General features: G+C 36.9%; 1 long non-coding RNA gene across 2 annotated transcripts; it reads left to right on the top strand.

Annotated features, from left to right (window-relative positions):
• The first annotated feature begins 6,143 nt into the window (after nucleotides 1-6,143).
• Nucleotides 6,144-9,971, top strand: LOC109579831 (uncharacterized). 2 transcript variants are annotated; one of them, XR_007421812.1, is made up of 3 exons: nucleotides 6,144-6,265; nucleotides 6,897-8,614; nucleotides 8,677-9,971. It is a non-coding gene; the product is annotated as an uncharacterized LOC109579831 (long non-coding RNA). The 2 variants fall into 2 exon arrangements; XR_007421811.1 differs by lacking the exon at nucleotides 6,144-6,265 and adding an exon at nucleotides 6,294-6,830.
• The last annotated feature ends 7,963 nt before the right edge of the window (nucleotides 9,972-17,934 follow it).

Genomic DNA, 17,934 nt, shown 5'->3' with positions numbered 1-17,934 from the left:
GTTGCTATTGTTGTTCCAGCAATTGTTCATCTCATTCGCTTCAAGGCCAGAGAACTTTTCCAAATAATATTTGCATACAAATTCATGCTTGGTTCTTCGCAGTGCTTTATGGTGGAATGCATCGTGTGCCCGTGTGTCGTTTGTTTGTTTTTGATTTTAAAATCTGAAAATCAATACTAAAAGTGTAGTTTCCTTTAAATTATTGCACGCGCGAGTGAAATGAAATTATTAGAAACCATGGGTGTGTAAAAGACAATTTATAATTTTAAATAAATATATGTATATTATAAAATTGTTTAATGTTGCTGTGGGGACTCTATTTATGAAGCTGCTCAAGTTCGACAAAAGTATGAATTAAAGCAATTTTGAGACATATGTTCGAGAAGTATATGTACTGGTATATTCATGTGTATCTTAGAAAAAATATTATTAAAGTGTAACAAAAACTCTATTTATTGCTCTTTCTCCTTCTATTGAAAAATAATGAAATCGTAACAATTGTTTGGTATTTTCTATTACATAATATTTGACCTTGAATGTAATAAGCAAAGTTCTGGTCATTATAAAAATTTAATGCCTCTAAAAGCCTGACAACGATTGCTATAGATGCACTTTTGATTAGCCTCCATCTGGCATACCATTAATGTGCTCAGCTTAGTAACCTGTATGACCTCATTCGAATAAAGGTTCGCATTACGTCAGCATGAACAAATTTTAATCTTCTCTAAGTTCTATACAAAAGTAACCGAGATATAATTTGAAGAACTAAGATCATTTCATATAAACAGATGGCTACAATATTCGGATCCCCAATAAGTTGAGTCGAACCGTAAGGCATGTTGCGACCAATTGATTTATCATCGAAACGAATCAAAGAATTACAACAACTCAACACAACTACAGCACATTCCATTCATATAACTTAAGAATCCAATAAAACTTCCTCTGAAGTTTCTCACACTGACACTGTAAAGAGTACTAACACTGCTGAAACATATCCTACTCCAAACGCCAACAACGACTTAAACACTTCAGGAACCTCTTCTTACGCTCTAAAACTAAATTATGTTCCAGAGAAAAGTAACACAATAAATCCAGTAAACCCTCAATCTCTCCCATTTGTTTCTCTCAAGTCTTCCTCCCACAACACTCTTAACAGCTTTGCTAATAATTCCACACCTCAAGCAACTAACTCCTCTCATTCATTTATCAGCGAATCCACAAACCAACCCATTAATTACTCAACAATACAGTCACCCAGACTATGATCAAATTATGCCCACTTTAGACGATGACGAAATTTAATTCATTCTTCTTTGTCCTATTCGCTCTATGTTCAATAAATTTCAATGGAACATAAATGGCTTCTACAACAATTACACTGAACTTGAAATTCTCATTAAAGAAATCTCACCACACTTCATTGCCTTACAAGAAGCTTTTGTACCAAATAAGTAGTTAGCTATTTCTTTTACCTCAGAGTTTAACAAACAAATAAAGTATTGCCGTTTTAGTAAGAAAAGACATTCCACATAAATGCCTCGAAATCCATTCAAATATAGCTTCTTTAGACATTCAGATATCCATAGAATTTAAATTTACGATTATTTACTTGTATAGGGTGATTTTTTAAGAGCTTGATAACTTTTTTTTAAAAAAAAACGCATAAAATTTGCAAAATCTCATCGGTTCTTTATTTGAAACGTTAGATTGGTTCATGACATTTACTTTTTGAAGATAATTTCATTTAAATGTTGACCGCGGCTGCGTCTTAGGTGGTCCATTCGGAAAGTCCAATTTTGGGCAACTTTTTCGAGCATTTCGGCCGGAATAGCCCGAATTTCTTCGGAAATGTTGTCTTCCAAAGCTGGAATAGTTGCTGGCTTATTTCTGTAGACTTTAGACTTGACGTAGCCCCACAAAAAAATAGTCTAAAGGCGTTAAATCGCATGATCTTGGTGGCCAACTTACGGGTCCATTTCTTGAGATGAATTGTTGTCCGAAGTTTTCCCTCAAAATGGCCATAGAATCGCGAGCTGTGTGGCATGTAGCGCCATCTTGTTGAAACCGCATGTCAACCAAGTTCAGTTCTTCCATTTTTGGCAACAAAAAGTTTGTTAGCATCGAACGATAGCGATCGCCATTCACCGTAACGTTGCGTCCAACAGCATCTTTGAAAAAATACGGTCCAATGATTCCACCAGCGTACAAACCACACCAAACAGTGCATTTTTCGGGATGCATGGGCAGTTCTTGAACGGCTTCTGGTTGCTCTTCACCCCAAATGCGGCAATTTTGCTTATTTACGTAGCCATTCAAACAGAAATGAGCCTCATCGCTGAACAAAACACGCGCGCGAAACACATTTCGAACCGAACACTGATTTTGGTAATAAAATTCAATGATTTGCAAGCGTTGCTCGTTAGTAAGTCTATTCATGATGAAATGTCAAAGCATACTGAGCATCTTTCTCTTTGACACCATGTCTGAAATCCCACGTGATCTGTCAAATACTAATGCATGAAAATCCTAACCTCAAAAAAATCACCCGTTATATTCTCCCACAACAAAATTTCACGCTTGCTGAGCTTCAGCAAATTCTCTCCTTAGTACCCAAGCCCGTAATGGTTGGAGATATGAATTCGTGGTCTCCATTATGGGGCTTCTCCCGAACCAACCAAAGAGGATTAATTCTGAATCCTTATTGAACGATGGTGCCCCGACTCGTTTTTCAACTCATAATTATTTTACACACGTCTACCTATCTATTTGCTTTACCAATATAGCTCCAAAAGTGAATAGCCGAACTCTTGACAGTTTGTGTGGTAGTGACCACTACCCGATAGTAACCGAAATTGAACGTCATCCTTTGCAAAGACCTTTCCTAAACCAAAGTTCCTGACAGGAAAAGCAGACTGGTCTAAATACACGCAAAAGGCAATTCTGTTCTGCGATCAAATCTCGGTATCTCAAAATGTTGATAAAGAGGCGAAAGAAAGTATTAAGGTCTGCAGCTCACCTTTCAATCCCGCAAACTGTTTCAAACCCCATACAAAAGTAGTTCCATACTGGTCAAAGGAGTTGGAGAGCTTAAGAAATTTAAAACAGCATAACTGGAGACAATACAAGCGTTCCAGAACAGAAGACAACCTGACTTTATACAAGAAAGCAAATGTTATGTATCTTTCGTAAAAAAACTAAAGAAGCAAAACGAATGTGCTTCGAAAAACTTACCACAGAAATAAATCCCAGTTCTAATCCTAAAAAGATTTGGTAGGACATTAAAATGCTAACTGGTTCTTCGTTCCCAAGTCAATATACATTTTGTTACTCGTAATAGCCCAACTGGTCCAATATTCGATCCCAAGGCGATAGCTGAACAGTTTGCCTCCACTTGGTCTACGTATTCTAGCGACGTGAACTTTAGTTCCGCTTTTATATGTAGATAAAAAATATGAAACTCTGAGTCGCAGCTACAATCAGCTTAAGTCACCAGCTAAAATAATAGAATCAGAGATCACTTATCTAGAGTTCGAAAGCACAATATCTTCTCTGTCAGAGAAAACTCCTGGCGCAGATAGAATTTCATACGATATGAAGAAAACTCCACCATTAAAAAAAAGCCTAGCTGTCAAGTTAAATATTATTAAATATTTATCTTCTAAATACTTCCTTATCCATCCAAATACTTTAATTAATGTTACTAAGGCTATAATATTATCGAAGATTGACTATGGCTTACCAATATAAGGAAATAGTGCAGAGAGTAATATAAAACTGATCTCTTCGACGCATCATGCAACTGTTCGAACATGCCCGATTCAATGCATCTTAGCCGAAGCTGGAATGCCTACATTATAAGAAAGAATTGAATATACCACTATGAGGGTTATCCTAAAGATCTTTCTCTGCAGAAATAGTATTATGTATGACACTATCACAAAGATATGTAATAAAACACCAAGACGCACGCCAACATTGCACAGAGTGCTGGAATACGCTAAAATTTTAGGAATAAACTCGAAACCATCTTTTATGCCTCCCGTCAGTTCACTACCTTGGGACTTAAGCTACTCATCTTTCCTTCTCGGTTTAACAAAGCACACCAAGCCAACGACAAGCCCAACAGTATTCCAGCGCCTTTTTGAAGAATACAGAGATCTTTTTCGGAACGAATGGAAAATGTACTACAACTATGGGTCAAAGTCAAAGGACCACACGTCATTCGCTGTGGTCCAAGCCGATGGGAAGACAGCAATAGCAGGGCACCTACCAAATTATGGATCGGTGTATACGGCAGAGGCGGTTGCAATATACAACGCAGTACTAGCAGCCTCAGAATCTAACGACAAGACGATAATCTGCACAGACTGTATGTCAACTATTGCTAGTATCATGAATATTACTAACAAGGCACCCCTAATTTCTAAAATGCGCCCAAAACTTATACAAAAAGGCAAATAAATCAAAATTATGTGGATTCCTGGTCACGCTGGAATTATTGGCAACGAATTAGCGGATCTGAAAGCGAAATCCGTAGCTAGGGAGCCATTATTTACCTTCAATTATATGGTGACGAAGGATATCTTCCTACTCGTCAATAACTTCCTTAAAGAACAGAAAACAAATTCTTGGAACAGTGTGCAAAACTATTACTCGAACTTCAATACGGCAAACATGCAGCCACATATTCCGTCCACCTGCCGACATTATTGCTTTTACTCGACTTCGGATTGGGCATACTATGGACACGCACTCATACCTGCCAGACGGTTCAAATAGACCACGCTGCGAATTCTGCACTTATCCATCACTTACAGTTAAACATCTTCTCGATGAATGCACTAAGTTTAGTGCAACTAGAAACGCACTATTTGACGACCAGCCCATTTCAAATACGCTCAAGGTTTTTTCTGAGGAAAACATCCACAAGGTAGCCGAATTGTTGTCCACAAATGGCCTTAGAAAGTAAATTTAATTCTCTAATTCCAAGTTATCTTACATCCAAATAACTTCTTTTACTAACATCAATTATTTTAATAATTGTACTGACAGTAATATTGATCTTATATTTACCTTTTACTGGCTAATATATTAATATTCTAACAAAATATAGTTTTATTAGAGCAGTAAGCCGTAAGCCCTGACAGCTAGTGCTTCTTGCTCTGTAAGATAATAATTGTATTATTATTTTTCATTTAATAGATAAATAAATAAATACATTGTATGTGAGTACATATTAGACATTATAAGTGTACACATGCATTGCTAGTGCCTCATATCGTGCTTTTGACTAAAGTTTTATTGCATTTGTAAACAATATGAGCAAATAAATGACTGAATGCATATGCAAGCACACATACATATGTACAGCTGTAATATCTGTGTACAAATGCGAGTGCGATTACAGCTATAAATAGCGGCTCATAGAAAACGAAACGACAAACAAAATGCGTCATACTTATATATATGCATTGATGCACATTTGTACATACATACATACGAATATCTAGTAACTGCAGGTTGTCCACTTGAAATTAATCAGAGAGTTCACTTTGAAAGTGACGTAAGGGCATTTAGGAAAATTTGTCGATAGGAAGTGTACTCTGTGGGCAAAAAATAGTAAGACTTTTTAGTTCAAATTTCGGGCGAAAACCAATTCATCGAAATAAATTTATTCTGGGTTGGTATGACTGTCATTAGTGTTTAGTATACGCTAGTCTTTCTAAAGTACATAAAGTGCATTCGGCGATTTTCACAATGACTGAAATTATACAATAAAGCAATTCCATTAAATTTTGTGTTCAGAATCAACTTTCCGTAAGTTGAAACCTTCTGAATGTTCCAAAAGGCTTTCGGTGATAATTGTTTGTCTTAAGCAAGTGTTTTTGATTGGTACATATTATTCAAAGAGGGTCGAGACGGCCATCAACATGAACTGATGATCAACACGCCAATAAAATAAATAGTATTGGAGCTTGAGAATCGACGACTAATAGTCAGAGATCATCGTTGAAATATCTGAAGGATCATTGAAAATCATTTGAAATTTGAAAGATATTTTGGGCCTAAGAAGAGTGAAAGCACAATTGGTTCCAGAATCACCCACTTTTTTTCGAAAAACTGCGTCGCGTTAACGTCTGAGAAATAATACTTTCCGCCTATTAGTATGTCATCAAATGTATCATTACTGACAATGAGTCTTGGGTTTATGCGCTCGACTTGCAAACAGACGATCAATCGGCGGAGGAATAACGTGGCAAAGGTGAGCCGAAACCGAAAAGCACGCCAAAGCAGAAATAGAAGTTATGTTGGTAGTTTTCAGAAATTTAAAATTCTGAACAAATTCTTACTATTTGGAGCACTTACCGAGATTACGCGGAATTGAAACTTTGAAATTAACAGTTTTGCACATTTGTCGATAGCAGTATATCCATTACAACAAAATATTTACAATGTTGCATAGATAATTAATTGTGTGTACCATATTAATTATTTGCTTAGCACTTTTGTCGATTTGCAGCGTCGAGTATGTACACAAAAACAATCAAATCGCAAGCGATTGTTTAATTTAATAGTGCATTCGACTGATTTACCTACATTCTATATAAATACATTGGCAAATTCCTTTGACATCTGCTACGAAAAGTAAATAACTACAAGTATTCAAACAAATAACTTTTACCCGCAGCTGCCTTTTAGTTATAACTTATCGACTTATCGAGTGATTAATTATTTATTTAGTAACTGTACTCATAAACAAACTAAACGTATACGAGTATAAACAGAAACTTTAAAGCGGCAGGCAGAGAAGCCCATTATATAGCAAAGTAGGTTGAGAAAAGCTCACTTCGTTTGGAACGGAGTATTAGTTATAGTATTCTCTGTATTTGTAGTATTTAAGGATACTGAATAAAATATTGACACTGAAGTCAACTGACAGAGATTTTGAATAGACTGCACTCATACCGAAGAACTACGGCTGACAACACACGATTTTGAAACCGCTTCCAGACTGATTTCAAAGATATTTGCAACATCACGATTTCCATCTAAAACGCTGAAGAAATACCTGAGGTATGTGAAATAATGAATTTGTTATGAATGAAGTGATAACTTCCACTCAGTGTAATTTCATAAAAATGCTGACGAATGTGGCAAAACAACGCTAACAACCATATTACTTGATATGAACTATTTCAAAATAAGCGCCAAATACCGATCCGGTACGTGCCAAACAACACTCTTTGGTGATTGCCATTGAAATTTATTGTTTGAACACAGTGTGAACAAAATTGATCACGAAACACACAAGAATTTAATCTAAAATGGAGTAAGAAATAGCAAAGTGGAGAAAACAAATCAACGAATAGTATTGGTAAGTGACGCAAAAGCGGTAATAAAGCATTGCATACAGCAAATTGGCAAGTGGAAAAGAGGAAAAGTGTCAAAACAAATAAAAAATTGTTGAAACACACACACACAGTTACAAAGCCATACGTGTAGCGGAGCATTAGAGCGCAGTAAGAGCTCGCGAATATATATGGAAACGGCGAACACGGTGATAATTCATTTTTATTAGAGTCAACATGGCAGAAACAACGACAGCAAACAACACGAACAACAATGCAACATGTCGCGAAATAAGGAAGGTAAAACCGCAAAAGTGTAGTCGCCGCGCTGACAACAACAGCGCGCCAGTGTCGTTGCATAGTACGCCATAAAGCAACGATAAATGATGACACAAGGAAAGTTGTAGTGCAAGAGGAAGCCAACAATGTCAATGTTGTCAGCGGTGACTACCTGCTGCTGTTGTTGGCATTGTTGTCGGCGTGCAAATAGCAGTGACATGACCTCCAGGCGATTGCAAGTGTTAGGAAAGTGTCGCAGGAAGTTGAGCAACTCATCATGCATGTATTGTTGCCTTGCACTTGAAGATTTGATGTACCCTCTGCGCATGTCGAAATCGCGAATATCGACAGGCGAACCGACACAATGTGAATAACGACATTTATGTTATTGTGCATTGGACAAGCGGCGGTCACTGTGGAAATGTTTAAAGGGGGTGTGTTGGTAAGTATGAAAAATGCCACGGAAATGCTGTGTTTAAGTTATGCTCCACGAAATCTCACAATTGCTGGTCTGTTGATATGGGATCTGAATATATATATTTTTATTGGTATTGGTGATTTCATAAAGAATTACGTAGGTTGTCTTCTATATATTGGGACTTGAAACATCAAGTTCGCGATCTAATTTCATTTTTTGGCCGAAATGAATATTTTAAGTTACTATAAGTTTATAGCCAAAAAATTAAATTAGATCGCAAATATGTTTACGCTATTATTTTTTAACACTTTCGATGTGAATTACCTCAGTAACGGCGCATCTGTGAACTTCATTCAATTTTGTGTGATGAAATCCCATCAAGGATCAACGTTTATCGACAATATGATGAATTCAATCGAAGTCGTAAATCATTTCGATGTGAATTTCTTAAAGGGACATTCAAAATCTGTTGTGCTTACGGAAACTATTGATGCTGTGGCAAACTGGATTTTGCAAGATCGTCATGTGACCTATCGTGAGATTTACACAACTATAGACATTAATTGTATTAGCATACATTCAATATTGCTTTAAAATTTCAATTAATAGAAATTTGTTTTCTCGTAGGATCCCACAGAATTTGTCAATTCAAAAAAGGCTCGTGTCGATTGAACAAGAACGAGAAATGGTAAAAAAAATACGATAACTGTGCTTCGACACACGTTTATGATAATTTGACAGGCGATAACTCGTGAATTTATACGTATGTATATATGAGCCCGAATGTAAACAACAGGCGATTGTATGGGTGTTCAAAATAAGCCTAATCCAAAAAGCTGTTCGAGCAAAAGTATATTTCCAAGCAAATGGTTGCCTGTTTTATTAGAAAAACGTAATATGTCGAAACCATATCACTAGAAATATATAGAGCAGTAAATTCCGAGCGGTACACAACCATTTGCTTGTCAATTGTCCTTCAACAAATCACCGAAACCACCGACGACAGATTACACTTCACCGCGATTATGCGAGTTCTCATGCGTCGCCTGAATCAGCCGCTGTTTTGAACACTTAAAACATCGATCCAATGAGTAAAGCACCGTAAAGGCCTGACTTGGCATCGAACGTCTAATTTTCATTGCCATACGAATAAGATAAACTAAGAATAAATGTGCTGCGACATCGGAAGAGGCGGTTGAAACGTTTAGAACGCATGGTATCCACACCACGATCATATCAGCAAAAGTGATTCGAAAATTGGTTCAAACACATGCCGAAATATATAGATCTTAATTGAGACTATTTTATTTTTTTGTTCTCTAATTCCGAAATATAAAAGGCATGCTGCTGTACGTATGTACATATAGTACTACATGGACTGAAAATTCTTTGAATAACAATTAGAATGACAAACGATTTTTTTGTATTCAGAAATCGTTTTGTTATTCGCCATAATATGTGGCCACGCCTTTGCTTTAACAGACTTTAAAACCGTCTCGTGGTCAAGTTGTTCTCACAATGGCACCGCCAACCATTTCACAGTGAAAGGTAACCAGCGAAGCCGACCAATTTTATACAATAACTTGGAAATTTTTTCTATCACAGGTTTACTTTGGTAAATCTCAGTGGATCAGTGTGCTGAACGTATACTCAAACAAATGTGCCTTGCTTTTCCGAGTTGTAAGCGCTGAGGTCCTAACGACGTTATACTTTATACAATTTAAATAATTTTTCTATACATTTATACTCCCAAAACTCCTCAGTAATCGGAAAAATCGGTAAATCTGTATTATTGAGTCAAATGCAAATTTAATTGATTATGAAGAGCTCTTAACGAAAAAATTATGTAGAAAATAGTAAAATACTTTAAGCATGAAATAAATCTGATTTTAAAGTAACGGTAACTAACTGCAACTACTTGAGTTGATTTATACATATGTATGTATAATTATGAACGTTTATTAGCTTGAGTGTAGAAATATTTTTTGAATAAAATTCAATAAAATGCCTACAGCCACTTGAGTGCATATTTGAAGATAAATCATATGCTAATACTAGTCATATGAAACAAATTGAGTTATATAAATATATATATATATATATATATATTTCTGTACCAAATGTACAATTCACATTGATATATGTATATGTGAGTCTTTAATTTACATTTATTCCTATCCCTTCTAAGCTCTGAGGCAACTTTTTATGTCAACAATAACGACGTAAAACCCTTTCGGCTAAAATAATAAACATGAAGATCAATATACCGCCTACCTTTATACATTTACTTCTCGAAATAACTTTTTCATTTTCGGATCAGTGCAAAGCGAGGGATGTATTATGTGGGCAGCAATTAACTTATGGAAATTTGAGTTCGAATTTGCAGTAAAAGAGAAATTACCTCGCTCTGAATTTATAAAATCGTTCCACAATGCTTGCTATTAGCTACCTTTGAAAAAAAAAAACACAAATAACACTTCAAAAATCATATTAAAGGTAAAAATATCAAAAATGGCAATAAGGTGTCAGGTAGTTCAGCGAATTTGTACCTCGATTCTTCCGAATATACCTACACAAGAACTCCAGCTTTGAATGTATTTAAGGCAGTACGATTTAAAGGTTGTATGAAGTGGAGTAGACCTTCTGTACATGAAAGCAATTTCAAACACTTTAAAATACCATAATCAGAACAAAATTTTGTTAAAGACTTACACATTTTTCGGAGAGCTTAATAGAAAAAATCTACCTTTTAAAATTTTTGGTTGATCAATTTTCTTTTATCCATCAACTTGGCAAAGAATGCCACAACAAATCTCATCAAAGCACATCACACATTGGTCATCTACTAATCTGATTTAAAATAAATTTTTCATCCAGGGGATATAGTCATGGCGACGTTCTTGCTATTGTTCAGTTACCTTGTGTTGGGGTTCGCAGTTGTTGTTTACGCAGCTTTACGCAGAATATCTGCAATAATTTTAGGTCGAAAATATGGGTTAGATGAAGCGTAAAACAATTTGCCCATAGATATGTTGGTTTTAAGAATTTGAATGGTCCATTTCATTTTCAGGGTGAACGTGATAGCTACCGTCGAAATGGCTAGTGTGAACGAGAGATTCGGTTTGGTGTTCTATAGAGGCTGATTTGTTGAAGTGCAGGTATTAAAGTGGTAGTGGGTGAGGCAAGAATTATGCTTAAATTAGAAAAAGAAAGTCGATAGTAACGCATTTGAGTTTTAAGGAGAATTTTTATAATTTTGGGCAGGAATTTGGTGATTGTTGGCTTAAAATGCCACATTTGGTCAACAGATTAAATATTAAATAAAAGGAGCCCGTTCTTTATTAGATATATCTTCAAACCCGAGATCTTATGTGCTGTTGCACTTATAATTTTTTAAGCATTGGAAATATGGCCGCTTACTCGTACGTAGTAGAATTTTGATGTATCTGAATATAGGTTTAATGGATTATAACAGTCATAAGCTACCTGGTAGCGAAAAATCGTTTTTTTTAATATTCTGATAATATAAGGAAGGCTCATTGAGGACAAATTTAGAAAAAACAGAAGAATTTTAAATAGATCTCCCTTTTTTTGGGGAACAGAGCCTCGAAGATGTTTATCCCAAAAGTTCGTCGTTAGTACTTTCCTTTATTGATATTTCCAACGATCAACTTTGCTGGTTGAACTTTGTTCGCTATGTCTGGAAGTCCTGTTCTTCTAATAAAACAAACACTGTTAAAGTCATGAATAGTATTAATTCTAGTTAAGGGTAAGCAAGCCTTCACATAGCTACCAATACTTTGCAGACTACTTCAATTTATCTTATTTAAGCCCAAAACAGGAAAGAGGTATAGAGTACGAAACCGTTTTTCAAACTTACGTAAAAGCAATGATGAGAATAATCATCAAGGGTGGAAAAAAAAAATAAAGTACATTACGTAGATAAATTAAAAACCGCTAAGAATTAAAAAAAATACGAAAATAAAGTTCAAAGCAAGTGCTAAAACTAAAAGAAACCTTGAGAGCGAGCGAATTCACGGACGGTGGAGACAAACAAAATCGATGATTGTGTCAACGCGAGCTGGTGCACAGCAGGTGCACGTGCATGAACAGCAATGAACGCGACTGGCTGACCGCCACTAGAGCGTGCTTTGTGGCATCAGGAAATGGCAACAGCTGTTGGATATCCTTGCAGTCAAAGGAGAAGCACTCACAAGCAAAAGGTAAAGAAAAAATGAAATTTCTTTTATTTCGGTTTTAATTTTTGTTTCGACACTTTGCACCAACTTAAGAAAGTACAGCAGGTTGTTAAGCGATGCTTATTGCTTTTTTTCTGCTTTGCACGCATAAGTTCTTCTATTTTCTTCACAAACTATTTCGCCTTAACTTTTTCTTATTTTCTTATACGAAAGCGGTCACGTTTTACCACAAAAAAGAGTGTTGGAAATACCAACGTTCTACGCTTGCAACAAAATAAAGTAATACCGAACTACGCGAAGTAAAATAAGTAATTCCGGAATAACGGTAAGATTGTGGGACAATCGGTGATAATGTGTGGGTGTATGAATGCTCTTAAAGACACCAGCTATGTCTTGCTGCGGTATGTGTGCTTAATTTCCTCATTGGCTAAGTTCGGCTGTGATATCGCTCACACTAAGAGAATAGAGAAATAGGTGCGTTTTAACATAGGTGAGTTCGAAGAACGTCGCAGCACATCTCTGTGAGTTTCTTTTTTAATATTAATGGATGAAAAATTTTCAAACAGCAAACTTTGGTTGGACGCATCTTTTGAATGAAGATAAAGAGAAGAAATATATATATTTGCCAACAGGCAGGCAGTTCGGCTCTTACGTTATTAACGGTTGCTGTTTCGTAAAAATCGAAAACTGATCAGTTTGCAACAACAAAGTACTAAATGTATGAAAGGCTTCATTCTACCTACAAGTATATTTCCCTTAACATATATGTAGTTCATTACATATTTTATAGCTGAAGATGCCGCTTTTTCGTCGGTCTACTATACTTGAGTACATAATAGATTTAAATCAATTCATCCAGCTAAGTAAGTTTTGGTGTTTCAGTACTTTTAAGTAAAGATATGATTTTTAGGCAGAAACCAAACATTTTAAATTGTGCTGTTTAAGGCAATACTAATGTCTTTCCACTGTTAGAAATACCTGAAGCACAGCACCTTATTGAATGCCATCGGATTGCTCTTCTCTAATACCCTGTTAGGTCAGACCATCTTGTTTTGATCGCGATATGATTTACAAAACCTTGTAAGCAGCTGTTAGGTTATTTTTACCAAGAAAGCCGCACATCAAATTTAAGACCCACGCATTAATCTACTATGTATTATTTTGCTTCACTTAAATTCTTACCGACCAACAAAAAGTTGTTTTTTTTGGGCATGCATGTGCGAGCAACTAGCTCAAGGCTGATTTAAATTTTTCAAGTGCCCGAGCAAAAGAAAAGATGAATAAAAAACCATTTAAATAATGAAAGAAATAAGTGCTTTATTTGCAGCACCAAAAACGGAGCAGTCATAACACTGACACGCACTGGCTCGAGGGCAAAGCGTCAGCTGCGGCGCCTAAAAGCTGTGCTACCAAACGCTAGAACCTACAATGTGCCCACCTCGGCTTATCAAAAGCCGCTGGCAAACATTTTTATTTGCCTGCCTGCGGCCTGACCGTCGTGCTATGGGTAGGCAGTTAGCAGATCTCTTGAAAATAAAAAATAAAATAAAACAAATAAGCAGCCGCAACTTCATGACAGCATAATGAATTAAATAGCATGCAGAATACGAAGCGTGTGCACATCTGTGTATGTATTGGTGAGCTAATAAAATATGCAAATGCTTAGCTTGTAAAAGAAGTAAGCACATTCTTTCCGCCGCGTTGCAAGAACTTGCTCTTCCGAAAACTAAGAAAATTCAACATTTCACCATTACCACAGCAACGACGCATTGGAAATTAAGTTAACTGTAAAATCACAAAAAAAAAAATTTGTACTGTGGTATTTAGCGAATGCTTAGCTATTGAAGAAGCCCAACTACTTAAACAGCGACAGCGCAAACAAAACAGGAAACATTGAATTAAAGCGGCGGAAAATCATCAGCGCATTTAGCGGTGCCCAAACGCGCGCGAAAGTACATGACTTCCGGCCAACATAAAAGCACAAACACACACACACACATACACACCTTGAATGCTATGATATTTCTATAGCTAAAGTTTTGGTATTTTAGTACTTTCAAGTATAGATATGATTTTTTAGGCAAAAACCTAGGAACAAGTGGACAGTGCTGCTAATTTACGGCACTTTAAACGGTGTTGGTTAAGACAGTATTCGTGTTTTTAACTTTTAGAAATATCTGATGGAAAAATATTTCCTTATCATTAGAAAAAAAATCCAACTTGCAGGTCAAAGGTTAACTTAACGCAAATTCTTAAAATACTACATTAATAACTGCACCCGATTTGCAGTAAGTCTTTGCTCACAGCTTGGCATTGTGCGAACTTCCGAAAATTTAAACTTTTTTAATCATGCTTTTTTGTTTCTGCCATCAACACAATTGCCTTAGATTTGTTCTTTACTCACATAGATCATTTTTATTTCACAGGTGTAGACCACATGTGGTGCTGGTGTCTAGACGCCATTTGTATGCCTCTTAAACACTATAGAACTGTAGCTTATGTGAACAGTTGCACTTAATATGCTGTTATATGCAGAAATCGGAGTGTAAATAAAACAACCAGCTGTCCCGAGAGGATTTCGATAAGTCATTGACTTTTGAAGTTATTTCCTTAATAATTTGTTGCAGTCACACAGTATACTAAAACGCACTGGGAAAGTTAGCATTTAAATTTCGAATATATGCAAATGTTGCCGGAAAAGATTAAATCAATATTCGGTAACCATATAAAGGCTTTGCATTGATTTCTTCTTCAGTCGTTTCCAATTGGAGATTCCCAGCGAAAGCAGGTCCTTCTTCACCCGGTCTTTCCAACGGCGGGTACTGCGTCGAATACTTCCAAAGCTGGAGTGTTTTCTTCCGTCGAATGCGGTATACGCCGTGGCCAACACGCAAAGAATCATAAATCTTTCGCAGAACCTTTCTCTCGAAAACTCGCAACTCGTTGACTCATCAGATGTTGTCATTGTCCATGTCTCTGCATCATATGCATAGCAGGACGGGAATAATGAGTGACTTTTTTTATTTTTGTTCGTCGAGAGAGGACTTTACGTCTCAATTAAACCAACGGCGCGGTTGTTGAGGCCAATGACATGAATATGATCAGCATATGCCAGCAGCTGTACACTCTTATAAGAGGTGGTATCTTCTCTGTTTAGTTCTGCAGCTCGAATTATTTTCTCCAAGAGTAAATTGAAAAAGTCACACGAAAGGAGGTCGCCTTGTCTGAAACGTCGCAAGATATTGAATGGCTCGTAGAGGTCCTTCCCGATCTTGACGAACCTTTAGGTATTGCTCAACGTCAGCCGCATTAGTTTCCCGGGGATACCAAAATCAGACATCGCTATCAATACTCGTTGCAGTTCTCTGATATACTTACAACAATCACCAACACCGAGCTTAAAAACAAAACCGTGATCTTAAAATAATAAATATATCTAAATATACATGCATTAAATTTATTCCTTTCTAAAATGCAATATTTGTACGGATTTTTATGTACACCAACAATAAACCGCTTCCAATTTGGTCCCATATACTGCCTGTTTCAATGCAAACTATAACGAAACAGCAAAGCAGCAAACAACAATGTTCTTTAGCATATGAAATTTAGACATTTGAAATTAATTTCGTTTTATGGCATTTTAATTGTAAGAAAATCAACTATGCCATCACATTATTACGCTCTAACAACTTCCGCAAGCGAACTGCATTGTCAACACCAGCCACCACACACGCACACGCACACACACACACTTGCCGCAAGTCCAAACGAACACAATGGACACATTGTCAGTACAAGTGTATACATTTCAGGACAATGCAACGCATTTTAATACAAACTGGCTGTCGGTTGATAATGCCACACACACACAAACATATGTATAGTATCTATAGTTGCAAGAGGTAACGCAGCACAGTGGTGGCCAAGCGCGGCATGGTCGTTGTCATTGCGAGCGATTGAAATGAACGCTTTGTGGTATTTTGTAATTGTGGTGCAACTCCTCTGACCCAGGCCACCTCCCAACGCCACTGCCGCAACTACGCATTCGTGTGTGTGTGTAACGTGCCAGCCGGCGAAATGAAACACGTCGCTGTGTAACTCTGTTTCAGCACGTCGCATGTGTTAACTGCTTGCATTTGTGCGGAATTCCATGCATTGCTCCCCGCAACTTAACGTTTTGCCACGTTTCGCTTTAAACAATCGCCGACCATTGCTACAAGCGCTACTTTTGTTATTGCAACGACTCACAAACACTGACACATGTATGGTATATGCGTGTATAGTTTATACAATTGTCCACATTCACTGGGCAGCTGGCAGGACTACGGGTTATTGCCAGGTTCTGCGAACGGCTGCGCAAAGTCAGTTTGCTTGATTGCATGCGTTTGCGAACGCATATGAGTTATGAGCATGTAGCGAAACACACGCTCTCACGTGTACAAAATGTCTACTTCGCATCGAGGGAGTCCTAGTTTATGGTCCCAGAGTCTGAACAAAGAGGCAGCGAGAGCACGCTCGAATCTATTTATTCAGACTGAGAATGCGTTAGAGCTTCATCTGAGGGGTCTATCGCTAAGCAATAGGATCTCGTTCAAGCGCTACTCAATAACTAGTATTGACGCGGTCAGAGTGGAAATCACGAGGCTTATAGAACTACTTGCCTCAACAAGGTTGAGTTGCAATATTTTGGATTTCATACTATTGATGAAACAGACGAATTGGCTCAAATCAATATTATCACCTTAGAAGACTCAAAGAGCTTATTTGATGCAAAGAGTTTTTTAAAAAACTGGTGTTTTTCGGCGAAGGAACTATTATATTTCCATAAGGACTAAAGAACTGAATTCATGAACAGAAAGAACGAGAATGCCACATTTTTTCCCTCGAGTATAAAACGGGTGTGCTATGAGATTAGATTAGTCTCAAACTAGTTATATACCGCCTTTTAGGAACAGACCGAACTCACAGACATTTGTAGAGGTTCGGATTGTTGTTGTACGAGGATTTGCCTTTTGTCCGCTGTTATTGTTAAAGTGTTGCGTTTGCAGAAACGTTTGTGTTCACATAAATATACCGTTGCCAGCCATATTGCGGCTGTTTCACCAGCGTAAAGGAGAGCGGTACTGCACTAACAAACTCGACGTGTCGCATTTATATGGGGATCTACACATAACTATAGTATTAATCTAAAGTACCATATGTGCAGCCGGAACAGTGCAAAAGGTTGCCCAAAGAGTATATAAGTCGTCGATTTACAAACGCAAATTGTAGACAATTGAGTATTTCAATACCTTGGTGTATAACAGAAACACCAGTGCAGTAATATCACACCGATTATTAGGTCGGTCCTTGATCTCTCATTCCTTTGGTGCAGACTATTAAAAAATGTAAATCATTGTAATCTATTTCATTACATACCACCCTTAAACTTTCAAGATCTTACCTTTGCCCAACAACCCTTTTTAACAACTTGGGATGTATACTCTACTCTACTCCTGTATAATCTTTTCATCCCGAAAAAGCCCAAAATTTTCAAGCGCTTGAAATTTTAAAAAATAAATATTTAACTGAAAGTTCTAAAAGAAATTCTCTCGTTCGCGACCATTGTCGCAATAAGCAGATGACACAATATTTCTGTACCTTTTGGCGCATCACTTTTTCCGTGCCACACAACGGATATTCG

This window comes from Bactrocera dorsalis, chromosome 2 (assembly GCF_023373825.1).
Source record: "Bactrocera dorsalis isolate Fly_Bdor chromosome 2, ASM2337382v1, whole genome shotgun sequence".
Taxonomy (NCBI): Eukaryota; Metazoa; Arthropoda; class Insecta; order Diptera; family Tephritidae; genus Bactrocera; species Bactrocera dorsalis.
This window is presented reverse-complemented; position numbering and strand designations above follow the sequence as displayed.